This window comes from Hirundo rustica, chromosome Z (genome assembly GCF_015227805.2).
Source record: "Hirundo rustica isolate bHirRus1 chromosome Z, bHirRus1.pri.v3, whole genome shotgun sequence".
Classification (NCBI taxonomy): domain Eukaryota; kingdom Metazoa; phylum Chordata; class Aves; order Passeriformes; family Hirundinidae; genus Hirundo; species Hirundo rustica.
The window spans coordinates 53,207,298-53,220,724 of NC_053488.1; positions in this window are offsets into that span (position 1 = coordinate 53,207,298).

Below are 13,427 nucleotides of genomic sequence, written 5' to 3' on the forward strand. Positions count from 1 at the left end.
CTATCTGTTTGAATGCATTCCACCTGGCTCAATCACTCCATGGCCTTCTCAAAAGACCCTCTTCAGCTCTCTTCCAGCCTCTTTTTCTTTTTTTTACTGGAACTGGAAGCTGCTCTAAAATCTCCCCAGAGATTTGTCTTCTCCAGGCTGAACAAGCCTAACTCTCTTAGCCTTTCCTCATAGCAAAGGTGCTCCAGCCCTCTGAGCACCTTCATGGCCCCCTTCTGGACTCCCTCCAGCAGATGCACCTTTAGGTTCCTTAGACTATGCATACTCTCATGAACACGATTGTGCTCCAAAGGATGCTGAGGTGGAGCTCACCATGTCAATGTTATCCAGAGTCAGAGCTTCAGACCGTGCCAAAGCCATGTAATGGTTCTTTGTAACAGCCCCACTTTTACGGGATATCAAAGTGGATATAGGCAGTGTGTTAAAGGTAAAAAGATAGACTCTGATCACTGATGCTCTTCCGTCATGTGGCACTGTTTGACTCAATTCCCATCTTGCCAATAGTCAGAGCTGAGTGAAAAAATTGCCTTAAATAATTAATACAATAAAATTTAGCCTCTTTTCCTAATTTGCAAGCAAATAATGATTTTTTGAGCAAATTTTCATTCAAATTTAGTAAATGCATGCTGCACAGTTGTTTGGTTACTTCACAGCTGACCACAAATAACTCCACAGGTATTTTAGATGATTAAGATCTGAAAATTCACATATACTGTTTATTTGTAGCAATTAACTAGGAGTTTTAGCCTTATTTTCTGTGTGAAGGTTAAGGAACAAGCTGTACAACTATCAGTTATTTTCCTTCTTTATTTCTGAGACTGGTGCATTACTAGCTTATCTGACTCTGTGAGGTACAATGAATTTATTTTTCCGTGTTGTGTTGTGTTTTGGTTTTTGCTCTGAAGAGTGAACAAGTCATAAAATTTTGTTTTTGAAATAAGTAATTTTTTTAGTGTTCCCTATAAAACTAATAGCTTTTTGCTGTTTTGATTACACATGACTCGCACTGCACTGACACACAACCCTTATGACTGGCACTACACTAGAACTTTTATTATAAATTTATCTTAAAAAATTACCTGCTCAACTAATTGAAAAAAAGTTTTTCAATAAATTGACCTCCATAACAATACTTGTCTCCTCTTTGTTTGGAATCCAAGATTTTTTTGAATGATTTCCTTATATTCTATCATTTGTATTTTTACATATTTTGACAACTTAGATCCATATGTTAATGACAAAGAAGTCAGTAGTGTGGATTTTCATAATTTTATATTAAGTACATAAATACCCCTAGTTCATGAGAATTTTTAGCTATTGCATAAAGGGGTTTTAAGTCATATAGCTAACCCTTCCCAGATTTGCTTCTTTTATACAGAGAAAAGAACTGATATTAAGTTTGTTTCCATTATTCAGTGCCAACTGAAACAACAAAAATATTGACCTGGTATTTAGCATCTGAAGCACTCCCAGCATTCCCAGTCCAGTGCAGAAGTTAAATGTCTCTGCTTTTCCACTGTGCAACGCAGAGAATGTGGTGGGAACAGAATAGCAAGGCAACTCAGCTGGAAAATATCTCAGATAGACAAAATATTTGTTGAGCCATTTTCTCATGTGAATATGCCTCTGCTTGGTATATGCCAGTCACTAGTCCCTGGCATTTGTTTTATCTTCTGTCTCAAGGATTTATTCTCAAGAAAAATCTGCTGTGTAAAGCATCATAACAGTGGAGACAACAAAGCAGTGTTAGTTTTTAAAAGGGCTCTATCAGAGCCTAACAGACAGAGTCAAGTTTTAATATTTTCAAGGGTCCTTTCTTCAGATAAGAAATTTATAACAAAGGAATGTTAAGGCTGGTTCCCTTTCTTCTTCTGTCTTAGACTCATATTCATTATTGCCAACAACACATAATTTTGCATTTTTTAAATATGCAGACATCAAATATGATCGTGTTGAATTTAAAATTAATAACAACAACTATATTATTAAAAAACATGTTTTCCCCAGATGAGCTGATATCTCAATAGGATCTGTATGCAGAAAAGGAAATAAGGCACATATAAGTGTTTATCAGCTTTGTAGCTTAGAAAACCAATGTCCTGAATAAAGACAGCAACATATCCACTCGGTGTTATGTGATCAAAAACATTCCACATGTATAAATCACAGCTAGGAGGAAAAAGAGGCATATAAAGATGAAATAGATAAGAAAGCAGCCACATTAGGAAAGCTTCTCCTATTTAAACAGTCAGGCTCTTTAAAAAAGACAAAATGAAAGCTAAGTGAATACCCCGTCAGGGTTCATTTTCTCACAAATTGGTCTCTGAATCAGATAAAGATACATAATGATTCTGTTTTCCAGCATGATGCGGACACTCACCTCTGTGCAGAGCATATTTGAAGGTGTGTGAGGACACAAAAGAGGGCTAAGCCTAAAAAGGCACACAGGCAGCAATTTAATTCAATTATTCTTACAATTAATGTTGCAAAATCAAATAATATTAACATTATGGAGAGAAAGAATGCTGTACACTAATGCATAATATCTGTGCCATCCTAATTTACTACTAACATACACTGAGTAACAAACAGCATCTCTGTGTTACTCATCTCCTGGATGTGGCAGTACACATTGCAAGACAGAGAGTGTCTCACATGCTGACAAAAGTCCCATGGAAAGGTTGCTCACTTAATGGTACTTTCCTCTCCAAGATGACCATTCTAGTGAGTCTTTCAGTACTTATTTATAAGCTGTTTTTTGTCTCTGACCATAAAGGTTCAATAAGTAGCTCTATCACTACTGAAACTGAAGACGCTGGCTCATTTATGTATCCCCTTTGGCTTACTTTCATGCCTAAGGTGTCAATTCCTCATTAACATTTTCTGGGGGGCAGACACATGTAACATCATTCTCCCATTTATATTCTTGTGTTTCTGGACGAAATCAGATTACCATCACTATTATCACCGCCCTGGCAGCATATTTAGATGGCTTTTTAACTCTTTCCACAAAACAGGCATATATTTGACAGACTTTTTTTTTTTTTTAGAACATACTAGTTTATTGAACTTTACATTTCACAGTTTTATATCCAACCATTTGCTTGTGAATAATTTACAAACAAAAATTGCTATTAATTGTAATAAAAATTGTAATAAAACAGAATTACTCTTACCACATGACTTTTTAAATTCAGTGCACTTAAAAAACAACTATTATGTAAAATACAAAATAGGATTAGTGGTGGAAACATTGGGACTGCTTCAACATTTGACTTGCCACAATGATTTTTCAGGAGCTATTTCTAAGCTAAAACAAAAAACACCCCCCCAAACTAAACAAGACAAACAAACAAACAACCCCCCCCCCATCATTGCTGGAAAGATGAAGAGGGAAAATCAATACTCGTAAGAGTGGAAATCAGTCCCGAGTAACTCTTATTTAATTCTAAATCTTTAATTTGTATAATATAATTTTCCTATAAGCTTTAAAGGAATGATGATTAGTAATCTCTTTGAGTTCTTAGAGGAGCAGAAACCTCATTGATAAAATGGAATTAAATGCACTGGGATGAACAATATGCTTGGATTGGCCACAATACCGAATGCATCCATGGCCTTAAATGCAGTAGAAATTACCTACTTCCTTGGAAAAGCATGAATCATAGAACCGTAAGATCATTCAGGTTGAAAAAGACCTTTAAGATCATTGAGTCCAACCCTTAGCCCAGCACTTCCAAGACTACTAACGAAGGTCCCCAACTGCCACAACTACACATCTTTTAAATCCTTCCAGGGATGGTGTCTCCACTACTTCCCTAGGCAGCCTAAAGGAGCTTTTTTGATAGAAGCTAGTGATTTCGATGGGCTGCAAGGGGCCACCGCTCCTTACCAAAACTCAACCAAAACTCAAAGTGATCTCAGACAGGATACCCTGTGCTTGGCAAATGGGATAAGATAATAATTACCAGCTTGCTTAAAGCAAATTCAGGGGGAAGCAGGACAGGAGAACAGAGCCAGGCACTGTCACAGTGTCCAGAAATCGCGCTGACCAGCGCAGCCACAGGCTAGCTCAGTGTCTCACTGCGGCAGCGTGGTAAGGTCGGAGCGGCAGGCAAGCGCGCCGCTTCCTTCCTGTGGGAACTTGGATCCCACCGCCAGCGACGGGCACGTAGATGACGTAAGCGACCCCGGCAGCTAATGAAAGGCGGACTCTCCCAAGCAGGATGTAACGTAGGTTTATTGAGGCAGAGGGAGCGCGGGGCTCTGCACTCTGCACCTGCTGCCCAGGAGAGACCCTGAGGGCAGGCACGCGGCAGTTTTTAAGGGGGGATGGAAACGGGGGTGGCAACAACTGGTCAGCCAGTCACAGGAATTGGGGGGTTAACCGGGGTGTGAACCATGGAACTGGGGACCAACCACGAAATGATGGGAGGGGGTCTCCCGGGCCCCAGCCTATCACTCGACACCCCTCCCGGAGTTTTCTAGAAGCCAGGGAAGGGTCTCTGAGTGACAGACAGGGCGACCACAAGGAGAGGGGGAGGGGGGATTGACAGCGACAGGTGCAGGGGAGGAATGAATGACAGAAAACGTCTGGTTTTACAGTAGACAAAACAACGAATGCAGAACACAGGGGTATACAGTGGACTCAACCATTATAAAATAACTTTAAAATCTTACAAAAATAACTTAATAACTTAATAAAAACAATTTTCACACCACCGCAAGGCACTCCTTTTCGGACCAAATTTAAATGGCTTTACAAGAAGGACAGAGATGCTTGTAATGAAGTGTTAGCAGTCTACAGTGGAGTTGTACCCACAAAATCATTTGTGACAAACTCCTTAGCAAAGTCACAGAATCATAGAACAATTTAGATTGGAAAAGACTGCTCATATCATCACATCCAAGCATTAACCCAGCACTTTTAAGCCCACCACTGAACCATGTCCTTAAGCACTACAACTACACATTGTTTTGAAGACTTTCTTCTGGGGGATGGTGCTTCCACCATTGCCCTGGGCAGCCTGTGCCAGGACTTGCCCATGGTTTTGGTGAGGAAATTTTTCCTGATATCCAAACTAAACCTCCCCTGGCTCAGCTTGAGATTGTTTCCTCTTGACGTTTCACTTGTCACCTGGGAGCAGAGACCAGCTCCCACCCATCTACAGCCTCCTTTCAGGTAGTTGTAGAGAATGAGAAGGTTTCCCCTGAGCTTCTTTTTCTCCAGGCTGAACTCAAGCAGTTCCCTCAGATGGCCCTCATCAGGCTGAGGGAGCCTTGCCCAGCTCTGTTGGCCTTCTGTGGAGTTTGTCATGCATGTCAATGTCTTTCTTGTCAAGAGGTTCCCAACACTGAAACCAGAATTCATGCTGATGGCCTCAACATCTTGCCTTGAAAACTGCAGAGAATGGTTTGAATGCACTCTGTGTAAGCCAAGGTGTGTCAAAAATCTCACAATTTGTAGCCTCCTCTTGGCAATGTAAAAACTATTTTGAAGCACAATAACTTGTAAGTTGGTATCCATGGATGACAAGAAACCTCAAAGGCAGTCTAATACAGAGTGGAATAGTGTGGACACCACCAACACAGGATCAGGACACTGAAGGTGACCTGTAAGTCCATGTAAGGCCTTCATTTTGCATCTACCTGTGTAGATAGGCACTAGATGATGGCACAATACTCAACCACAATTTTCAGTTCTATATCCTAAACTACACAGGTGTCTCCTAAAGTACTAACCTATTACTATGCCTCTTGTAGCTCCCTGTTTTCAAGACATCTAATTTAGGAGTGAGAGGAGCGTGGAATTATACTGAAGTTTTCTCTGTATGATGAGGATGACACAAACAGTCTCAAACGCTTACTTATTTTCAGTGATTTGGGTTGTTTTTATAAAAAATCTTTGTAGAGTTTACACATCTCAGAACATATTTGTTTTGCATATCACAACAGTGTAAGTGCAGTTACTTACATTTATTAGATTAGATTAGTTTCATTTTATTACTATAGTACATTTATTAGATTAGATTAGTTTTATTTTCTTACTATAGTATACTTACTTCACACCAGAGCAGTTATGATTTTTTTCTCCTGATGAAAAACAGGGAAGGGAAATGCATCATAAGAGGAAAAAAACAAGCAAAATTGAATGGTTATTACAGGGGTCAGCATTCAGTCTGTGACATGGTAAGGGAAGGAGACACCAGTTCTGGACTTTATACTTCTTCACAAATTATTTTGCTTTTCTGCAGGCCATGAAATTGCAAGTCACCAACTTGTGATCCTTTACCAGAGAGCCCCAAGGGCCTAGGGCCTTCTATTTTTCCCAAAGTTTAACTCATGACAGTTCCTCCTTCATCTTGATCCCATCTGAAACAGGTTTTTTTCTAAATAACACTTAAAAGATTGTGTTTTCTAAATTTAACCCTTACTCACATTTGTTCTCTAATACAATGTAAAGCATGGGTACTTTGACACTTAAAAACTATTTGTAGAGGACTACATCATCTGAAGATACCATCAGGCTAATGATCCCTGAGCCTCTGCAATGTAAGACCTAGTTTTCAACTGTTTATAATCCTGCCAAAAACATTCGGATTCATTTTTTCTCTGTGAAGTGAGTTCCATTTTATTTTCCTTTCCAGAGATATGAGTTGTCTGTTTGCATCTGGAAATCTTAATCAGTCTAGTCACCTTTCATAAAAGAACAAAGAAAACTGCTTTAACAAATGAGAAATATGAAGGAAGTATTATAACTGGCATCCCTTGGCTCACAGAAGCAGCTATTACCTCCTCCTGCAGGTCCTCCCACAGCTGTAACCCCTGCCAACTCTTGTCTAACTTGGCTTGTAGTCAGTGCTTTGAATCAGTGTTGATGACTGAGATAAGGCAAACAACATGAAATGCTGGATATTAAAGATAGGAGTTCTTTTGGTGTGTACTTGCCAAATATGGCTGATGCACCTGTTTTATGTTCAGAGTGGGAAGACAGTCAAAAAGGAAGTGGCTAGCTTTGAAAGAGAAGCAGTGCTTTCAATTGCTGAAAATAGCCCAGATACAGAACTGGGTAATAAGAATACATTACTGAGTAAATGTGTGTTTGAAATGCACTTGGGCATTTTTCCTCTGTCATACACAAATAGTATATGAAATGTTTTCAGAGAATAAATTCATTTTCATGAGCCTAGAGTGCTTCTTATCTATATCTACCACTGGCAGACCCAAGATATGCTTGGTGGCAGCTGGCAAAGGTTTTCTAAAAAACCTGTGGTGAGATCCATTGTATGAATTGCCCTTTTTCCCCTGATTTTCATTGCAGTTCTCATACAGATATAATGGAGAAGACTCAAGATGCTATTGTAGGCAAGCTAACATTCTCTGGCATACAGATTTTCTAGGCAACATACTAATTTTCTCAATACTTGACAGGAACACTGGCAGAAACTGCACTGCAGGTGGGGAAATTATAACAGGTCAGAAACTTGTAGGTGCATTAGAGAGTAGAGGAAACCTTGGCCACTGGTAAAAGAAACCTCCATTAGAACATGAAAGTCTGCAATATCCCAAGAAGTTAGAGATGAGGAAAAAAGCATTCAGTGTGTGATATATCTGCTCTTCTTTGCTGGCCAAATCCAGTTAGATGGTACACAAAAGTGTCTTATAATGAAGTGAATAAAGATTTTCGACACCTACCAGGGTGGTAACCCTGGAGCTATGAAAGAAAGAAAAAAAAAAAAAAAAAGGATCTCTTAGAAACCACAGAACACTTGATAGTACTTAAAAGATTGTACAACCCAGGAGAAAACGTTTTTATGTTGGCTAGCTGAAAGATGAAATAGAACTTACTAAGAAGTATGGTTTGATTTTTTTTTTTTTTTTAAACATTTTTTTTCTTTTCAGTTTGACCATGAGTCCCTCTGAGCAAACAGAATCTTTGCAACCTGTAATTCTGGTTATAGGGGTAAAAAAAGTCATGAAATCTGTGGAAGGAGGTTGTACTAGAAAAGGACTCATTCCCATACACGTATATCTACACTCCAGTACATAATGGAATCACAGAACTTTATCTGTAAGTAAATACAGAGTTATAAGGTAAATGCTTCCTCTGCCTTACAAAGCAAAGTTATAAAGACTGATTACTCTGATGGGCAGACTGCCTGGTGCTGAGAGTTCAAATCTGCTAAGTAAGCAAGCTCCTGAGCCTCTACATGGGAAGCATGCTAGGAAGGGATTGAGAAAGAGAAAGGACAAATCTCCAGAGACAGCACTTGAATCATTAGAATAGTTTATCATTCTATACCATTCACAGGATAATGTCAGCACCGTGGAACCAGAAGATGGAAAGAAATGCTGGTGGTACTGCTGCTCTTTCATTGCAGCTCTTGAGCTCTGCTGAGGTGTAGGTCCAGAGAAGATTACCACTTCAAAATTTTGAGTCTTTTGTAAAAAGTTATCTTTCCCTCTGAGTTAAAATCCTACACAATTCAATATGATAATAAACATCAATTCCTCATATGGAATTTTAAAGTAAGAATTTGCAAGCTGCATCTGGACATGCTGCATGTATAAAATTAAATACATACCTTTGAAAGTCATTTAGATCAGAAATATGCCTAAGGTTTGGAGCACCAGGTTTTGTTTGGGGCCATCTACACTGCAGACTCTACCATCTGAGGACTCCTCTATTGTTCAGGACTAGGGGGATCCAAATCTGGGATGAGTTTGCTTTGTCGATACAGATCTTTGAGTGCTATTCCCTGGCTATGTTCTTATTTCCTAAAGGTAGAGAAATACATTGTAATACCAGGAACATCAGAAAGCATTCATCACCATGCCTTTGGGATGTGCCTGCAGTCTGTAGAGAAGGTACCATGCACATGACCACTTTCAATTGCCAACTCCCCAAAACTACTAAAAGGAATTAATTTACACTTTCAAAGATCTTCTGTGTGCTTGACCCAGCTCTCAGATTGTTCTTCAGTGGAGGGTGTTTTGCTAAAAACTGCTAGAGATGAAGAGAAGAAGAATGAAAATCTCCCACCTGCATCATCCTACAGACTTCACTCCCCATTCCTGATGCTGAGTGGTATCCCCAACTTGGCCCTGAACTCTATCTGCCTATGTTATGCTAGCAAGACAGCAGCTATTCCTGGAATAAAGAGAAAAAAACCGGAAACAACTCTTATCTGTGACTTGGAATGAGGCTTGTATGTGGCTTTTTTTCTAATATGTACAAGAAACAACATATTTAATAGGTGAAGGTTTTAAATTATATTCAAATTCTTCAAATCTGGGATATTTTGAAGACTTCTGTTGCACTGCTAAGGTGTGAGATCAAATGCAAGCTGGGTATTTGGGGATGGTAACAATCAGCACGCAGAATCTTGTTTTAGAACCATAAGGAAATCTCACAGAGAGACAGATTGATGATCCCTGTTGATCAACCCCTTGATATCAACAAGGCAAGACTGACCCACGTTTTCTAAGAATACAAATCCAAATTGCTCACATGTCCAATGACACTGAGTGTATGGGGTCTGGAATACTCAGATTTTGACTCAAATTCACCTTTTCTCTATAGATTTCTTACTTTAAGATGCGAATTTCATCTGTGTTACTACCTCGGTCCCTCACACGTTTTTTTAAGACAGTCATTGGAAAAAGAAAAAGCTATTTTTATAGAAATCTGAAACATTAGAAAGATGTTCAGAGAACTGATTGTTGTAGCTAAAATAGAACCAAAGTAAAATCAAATATTCTCTCACTTAACAAGAACACTGATAAAAAAAATCACTTGCAAAGGTTTTTAACATAAAAGACTACAAAAGCCTAAAAAACTTGTCACTTTTGAGAAACACAGTCTCCTCTGAGCCCTGAGAGACTAGTGAGCACTGTATATTTTACCAACAGACATGGCTAGCATAGCATGTTATCAGGATTAGTTGCCTTTCTTTATAAGGACATTATAGTCCGTGTGGATCAAGCCACCTTCTTCCTCTTCCATGTCTTTATTTGCCAGTGGGCTGAATCATTCACTGCTTACAATCTGAGTTCACACAATTCCTTTCAAAGAAATAAAAAAGGAGATCTAGGGAGACAAGTGCATGGAGAATGAGGGACAAGATTTAGTCCATGAGACATGGTAGGAGGCACTTGGAGATTCTTGGGTTTTGTGGTAAACAATCCCTTCTATTATACAGCAGAATAATCTTTAGTAATTATGATAGCTACTTAACAGCTACACTGAGTACAATGAAAGAAAAAGTGGAATGGAAAAATCTGAGCAAGTTTAATGATCTCCATATCTGTGAGTGGTGGTTAGCACCAAGGTATTACTCCAGAAAACCCCCTTGACACTGCTTGTTTTTTCAACTGGGAAGAATTCTTTTACAAGTACACATCATTGATGGAGCTAGCAGGGTCAGAGGAGGTAGCATGAGAGATGAGAAAGAAGCATATGTGGCAATCTCCAGGAAATGATTTACATGTGCAAAGGAAAATGTTTCCAAAATTAAGAGCTGTGCAAGCTTGACAAACAAGTATGTAGGCACAGTTGTTCTGAAAGCTGGGTTGCCTCAAACAGACAGGCACCCATCAGACAAGAATAGGGGCTTCTGTGCTGGTAAAGGTCAGCATTTGGGCTGGTATGGATGCTGGTGGAGGGGAGAATATGGGATACTATCTTTCAGGTTGGGGCTACATCCAGTTGCAAATGTTAGTGAATCTCCACGCAGGGAGGCATCAATAGCAGTAGAATGCATGGGTCTTAAATAGTGCATGACAGTGGTGCAAGTAGCTGCCTCCAACCCTGACACACTCACAGCCTCTGGAGCAGTCTGCAATGCCACAGTCACTTTCCTGAGCAGGAGTAGTGTTCAAAAAGAATTGAAAATTTAAAATGAAAAAAAATGCTTTCAAGCAGTCTAAACTCATAAATTATTATTGTGTAAAAGGGCATTAAAAGTATGTGTTCACCTGTCAGTCTGCTCTATTGAAGACAAGAACCTATCTCTCTACTCTTCCATACACTTACTTAAAAAAAAAAAAAAAAAAAAAAAAAAAAAAAAAAAAAAAAAAACCACCAACCAACAAAAAACACAACATCTTTGCTACAGAGACATTTTTAACAAGTATTCCAGAAAGAGCACCAGCTATCAAAAAGGCTGCCAGGACCAGAAGGAGCCATCAATCGAACAAGTTTACATTTCAAAATTTTTTGAGAACAGTGAAAATGTCTTTACCCTTCTTGATGGGAAAAATACAGTGCTGTAGGAAAGTAGCTGTTTGCTACTTCTTATTGAATCACATTTATCTGAAGCAGACCTTTAACCCTTGGAATGGTGCTAGAGTGTGGACACAGACACACATAGACACACAGACCCAGACACACACACACATATACACATATATATACATATATATATACATATATATACATATATATATATTAAATAGCACTCCTGAGAGTTCTGCTTAGAGCTGCTTTAAGACTGTGGAGTCAGTCTCTCTCTTCCTTTTGTATATGCCATTGTTCAGCTCCAGGCCTTCTCTGAGATAACAGAGATGAACTGGTTAATTTTTTAAAACCTTTTCCTGACAGTATTTACAAGACAGCAGAATGCATCTGTCTAATTTTGACATTTATCAGATAATTCAGTCAAGTTCCCTCATGTGACACAGCTTCACTCCCTCTAAAAGAACCTGCTGCAAACAAAAAGCCACACTATATTGTACAGCATCGCTGCTCCCAGATGTTTCAAAATTAAACTGCTAAGCCTCCCTGCCCCTGTGAAACCTGGAAGAGAACCAAAAAAAAACTGAACTGGAGTGATTCTTAACAAACTGTACTTTCTGTATCTGTGCTACATATTTCTTTGTGTTTGATTTTTTCGGAGTCATTTGAAAATGATTAGGCAGCTCAAATAATTGTTTCCTGGTACATTAGCAGCACTATAATTGTCATGTTTAAAGCTAAAGTTGGTAGAGACTGCAGTCTACTCTGGAATATTCGAACTTCCTATACACAACAGCTCACAGATAAATGTTTTGAAACTTCTATTACTAGTTTCCCTAGCGGTTCTTTTGTTTCTTTTTCAGGACCCCAGATGGATTCAGGCTGATGCCACTCCCCATTACACACTGGCACTGCTGGAACTCTGTATGGAATGATTGTTGTCTTGCCTTTGGCCAGCATTTTGCAGTCACACCCATATGATGGCTATTGCATACTCTCTTCTGGGTGGGAAGGGTGCATGACAGGCCTTTACTCCTCTCTATGTGCAGAAAAGAACAGATACCATCTACAATGACATATCATTTGTATGAGCCTCACACTGACTTATTGAAATAAATTTTACTTTGTGTAATTCATTGTGTGTGTGTGTTGGGGGGGGGGGGGGGGGGGGGGGGGGGAGGGAAGAACAGTTACCAGTTACCATGCCAACGTTCTTTGTAAATAGCATTGGTCCTCAGTGAACTCCTTTTGACCCACTGGTCTGAGGTTGCTGCTGTGTGGTGTACATAATTCTCTCAACACTGGTCCATTACTTCTGCTCAGGATTGGGGGTCAAGTCTGTAGCATAAACTCAAAGAGAATTAGCAGCCCTATCAATAACCAGCTGCAGGATTGCAGTCCAAATGATAGATCATAAAATTCCAAGGAAAGATGAATAAAACGTGAAGGAATATGCGTGTATATTCTATAGATTGAGCAGCTGCTGTGGACTATCAACATCATCAGGAGATCTCAGTGCATTAGCATAAATTCAAATGACAAATGCACAGTGCTATTCAGAGACTCATTAATTTGCAATGGGTGCAGTGCTCATGACATATTAGTGAAAAATTCAAATGTCTTTGTAGCATTGTGAGTTTAGTTGCGGGACCTAAGTTGCTAAAATGAAAATGTGTGCAATTTTTTAGCAGTTTATTAAATTATGAAGTGTGATGACTATATGTGCGCATCTTTTTAAGCATATGAAGTCCAGTGTGCTCCAGAACCAAATAGCATGGTTTGTGTCGAAATCTCCCTGTCACACAAATCCTGAGCTGGAGCTGAAATACTGGCTAGGTACTAGCTGCTGCAGCATGCAGGCTGAGATCTCCCCCTTCTGGGTGAATGGCATTGCCACCGAGAAAAAAGAAAATTCAGTTCTTTCAGGGCTTCTTCTTTGTTATTCCCCTGTCTTGTCTGCCACGTTAGCCACTGGTTGTGTTTTATGATGTTTAGAAGAGACATGACAGAAGAAATAAAATAACATTATATTATTACATGTGAGTATGATGGCTTCCTCTGCCATTCCTTATGTACAGCCATAGCTTTTACATGTAGGCCAACTCAGACATGAAGAATATGAAAAGTCTTAATTGGGAATAATACATCTTAAGCTATGGCTTTGTTTATCTGTAAAAATTGG